Source organism: Pyrus communis, chromosome 9, assembly GCF_963583255.1.
Source record: "Pyrus communis chromosome 9, drPyrComm1.1, whole genome shotgun sequence".
Classification (NCBI taxonomy): Eukaryota; Viridiplantae; Streptophyta; class Magnoliopsida; order Rosales; family Rosaceae; genus Pyrus; species Pyrus communis.
The window spans coordinates 5,847,186-5,851,539 of NC_084811.1; the positions used below are offsets into that span (position 1 = coordinate 5,847,186).

The following is a 4,354-nucleotide window of genomic DNA, read 5'->3' on the forward strand; positions in this document are numbered from 1 at the left end:
CTTTTTGATCGAGCACAATTAGAAGCAATACTAAACCAGTCTGAACTTGTTAAACAATTTTCACACCAAAATACACATCGAAAAATCAAGGGAAACAAACACATACACAAGGGTAAATGAACAAGGGTAATGATTGAAGTTCCATACCAATTTAGAGCCTAGACAAGCAAAAGGAGTCGTTGAGTGGTACATGTACTACATATGGCCCCCCAATTTTTGGTGTCTTTGGAGTTGGTTTGATATTCTGCCTACAACGGTAAAAAATGGTCCCATGCGATGCGTCCTACCCCAACTACCCTGGTTTTCCTTTAGACTAGGACACCCTGAATCTTCCTGCCCTTTAGGCAAAGGTAGATATGTTGTCACTAACAAGTGAGACTTGAAATCTCAGCTTATCAGTTAGCTCGCTCATCTACATTTCTACTCTACAATTTTCTTCAATTTCGATCCCGTTGATTATTGAGGGTTCAATTTTAGGTTTGAATTATCAAATTGTGGGCGGTGAAGCGATTAACCATTGATGCTAGAAAGTATAATTTCTAAATTTACGATTCCACGTCCTAAAACAATTAACCATATCAATAAATGAAATGAAAGTTTTAATAAATTCCGAAGAAGTTGAAGCTTCACAAGAACGAAAACTGAAACTTCACATTTATCCATACTTTATAAGAATGAAAACTGAAAGAATATTTTTCTTTAAACAAGCTCAGTTCACACCAAACATTAAGATTACGTTACAATATTCGACGAATTGAGCAATACAACAAGAAGCTAATGTATTCCAAACCTTAACATGCATTTATCTGACTAAGAACAAGATCAGCTCGTCGATATGATCAGGCGGCTTCTTATTTGCTAGGTAATGAAAATTTGAAACCAGAAAGATAGGGTTTTGGTCAAGCAACGCATAATTGATTTAGAGTTTCAATATCTCCACAATCTGTTGATGTAAACATGTCTTCCTCTGTAACCGCTTATTGTATCCAGACGAGGGAATATCTTGAAGAAGATGTTCTCCACAGTTTTGTAATACCATATCCTCCATCGCTTACAGAAAACGAGAGGCCCGATGAATGCTCCAAGGCCAAAGATAGGCCAAAGATAAATCCTATCTCAGCACTTATAAGATCAAAATCAATTTCAGGTTGAGCATTATAATGACCTTTTTTCGGTGGTGGTGGTGGTATTGGCAATCCTGAGGGGATATAACCTGTCAAAGGAGGCCCCCACAACCCTTCATTGCCTGCAAAGGAAGCTGTTGGAAATGTCGAAAACTGAGTGCTGGTTGGGATCCTTCCGGTCAGTTCATTGTTTGAGAGATTCAAGAATGCAAGGAACGTGAGCTTTGTGAGCTGTGATGGAATTTCCCCGCTCAGGCTGTTGTTCGACAAGTCCAAGGACCCAACATGTCGTAAGTTTCCCAAAGATGATGGGATTTCACCTGTTAGAGCATTACTAGACAAGTTGAGGGCATATAGTGATTTGAATACTCCCATTTCCACAGGTATTGATCCGGTGAATTTGTTCCCGGAGAAGTCAATTGAGGTGAAGATAGTTAAAATCTTCACCAGCTCCATCTCTAGACCTTTGGTGGTAACAAGCACTTTATCGTCGTAATATATCTGAGAGATTGATGATAGGACCTGAAATTTGATGTGTTCCAGTTGTGACAGGCTAGCATCTTCGTCAGCCATCATCGCCTGCCAGGTTTTCAAGCATCTTCCGTGTATTTGACCACTGAAATTGTTGTGAGCTAGGTCAATAATTTGAAGCATTGGCCAGCTGCCATAGGTCTTAGGACATCCAATGCGCCCATAAAATTTGTTTGATCGCAAAACAAGAACATGCAATAGGGGCATTTTGTTTAACGAGCGTGGAAAAGTACCACTGATCTGATTGTTTCCAAGGTTCAACACCTCTAGCAGTTTGCAATTGCCAAGAGATTCTGGAAATTTGCCTCCTACCTGATTTCCATTCAGGTCTAGTGTTTTCAAACTACAATATCGAGGAAATATATCAGGAATAGCACCAGTAAGTTTGTTTGTCCTTAAATTAAGTACTCCAATTGACCTGCTCCTTGCAGTTAAGCACTGGGGAATCATACCACTTAAGGAATTATTTGATAGATCAAGAACTTGAAGAAATGTCGCCTCGCATACTGATTCTGGAATGATCCCATGGAAGTTATTGCTTGAAAGAGAGAAGAACATAGTGAAAGAAAAGAAATCACCGATATCAGCCGGAATGCTTGAGCTGAAATTATTTCTTGAGTAATCCAGATAAGTGGCCCATCGTGGAAGCATTGGGATTTGTCCCTGAAACTGGTTGGAATGAAGGTCAAGCGTAGACAGAGGAGGATATTCAAGTAAAGGACCTTCTAGTGTTACTAAGGAGTTGCATGAAAGATTTAGTTGAATAAGATTATTGAGCCTCCAAATCCAGTTGGGTATCTCACCAGGAATCTGGTTTAACGAAAGGTCCAAATAGCCTAATCGAGATTGATTTCTCAAGAAATCAGGAAACACTCCCAACTTTCCAGAAGACAATTTCAAAGTGGTAAGTTGAGGAAATGAAGAATAGGAGGAATTAGTATCAGCATAAGTAATCAACAATCTATTGTCTCACAGATCAAGACGCGAAAGATTTCTTATCTGTTGAAGAGCACTGAGAGGAAACGAGCCACTGAAGTTGTTTGAAGAAAATGAAAGTATCTTTAGCCCTCGAAGATTAAAGATGGACATGGGAATTGGCCTTTCAAATTGTTGCTACTCAAATCAAGGGTGTCCAGTACAGAGTTATTAGCAAATTCAAGCATCTGACCAGAAAATTGATTGTTAGAAAGCTGTAATTGCTGTAGGACGGGAAGAGAAAACAGAGATGGTGGAATAGTCCCATCTAATTGATTGGATCTCAAGTTGAGATTCACCAGATTAGTGAGATTTTCCCAGTGAGTGGAATTAATCTGACCTTTTAGCTGATTGTTAGAAAGATCGATCAGGGTCAGATTCTTGGCCATACTAAAGGATGGAATTGAACCATGGAACTTGTTTGATGACAAGTCAAAATAAACCACTTGATGAAGATCTTCTATTTTTTTTAGTGTTTTAGTTAGTTGTATGCTTTGAACAAGTTCCTCATTTGCATATTAATTATATTTAAATTTATAAGTTTTATTTATTTCTTGTTCTCATGCATTCTAATATGATCTCGTCACCTTCGGGTCTCGATCAGCACGTGCTTACCTTGGTGTTTGTGAGAATATTAGGATTGGACATGTCAACATGTCCAAGGATTTAACATGCTGTAGGTCACCGGAATACGAAAGGATTCCCCCGCTTAGCTTGTATTGATGCGGTGGCGGCTTTAATGTTGTGGAAAATCTCTCCATCAGATTTGTCGTCGTTTAGCTTGACTAGGAAGTGTTCATCCAGAAAAATCAAAGCTAAAACAGAGTAAATGTTCATGATATCAAACAGAGCAATACAGACAAAGACGAGAAACCAAAAAAGCAAAGAACTAAGAGCCAAGGCCAAGGAAAGCAAAGAGAGTCAAATGAAGCTCGATTAAATGAAACTGTTTGATTTAGTGTTGCTTGAATCACCATTTTAGTTTTATGATTTGTATTTCAGGTGTCAAATTCCATACTTTTGAAAATTTGATTGCGAATATGTCGTTCTGATAGTGAGTAATAATGATTCCTGTATCGAAAAGAAGATTAAAAGACAATATAAAAATTTTGATCGCGAATACGTCGTTCTTATCTACCTTTTACCATTAAAAACTTGCAACATGAAAATATGGTTGTAGGACACCTTGAGAAAGAACAGAGCACCTAACCGTACAATGGGCTTGCACTGACTGTAACCTTACCTCCCCCTCCCTTTTTCCCTCCCTCCATTTTCTTCTTGTAAGTTTCTTTCAAATATTAATTTGTACATCGTTAAAACAGGAGCAAATATATTTTGAACAAATACTTTGTACATGTTTTATGTAAATAATTTTTTTTTTATATTTTATATATCTACACACAATGCTTATTACACATTTAATTCTTTATTCCGACTCTTATATACAATACTTAAATCCAGTTGACATTCTCGCCGTAACACGCGGACTAAACATCCAGTTACTCTGGAGATGTAAAAGCCTCGGCATTACAAGGTAGTTTAATCTTTCACATTTTCATTTCTTATAATCACTTTAATTTTCATGTTCGATATGTGGGTAATTGGAAAGCATGTAATAGTTCGTGACACAATTATAGAAAAATTTAGGGGCTTTTGGATTTAGGTCCAAAAATATAGGTAGTTTTTGGGATTAAGTCCAGTTATCCAATTACATGTTTTGATAT

At 37.6% G+C, this 4,354-nt stretch overlaps 1 pseudogene; it reads right to left on the reverse strand.

Annotated features, from left to right (window-relative positions):
- Window positions 1–927: 927 nt before the first annotated feature.
- Window positions 928–3,901, reverse strand: LOC137744255 (receptor-like protein 6; annotated as a pseudogene).
- Between the last annotated feature and the right edge of the window lie 453 nt (window positions 3,902–4,354).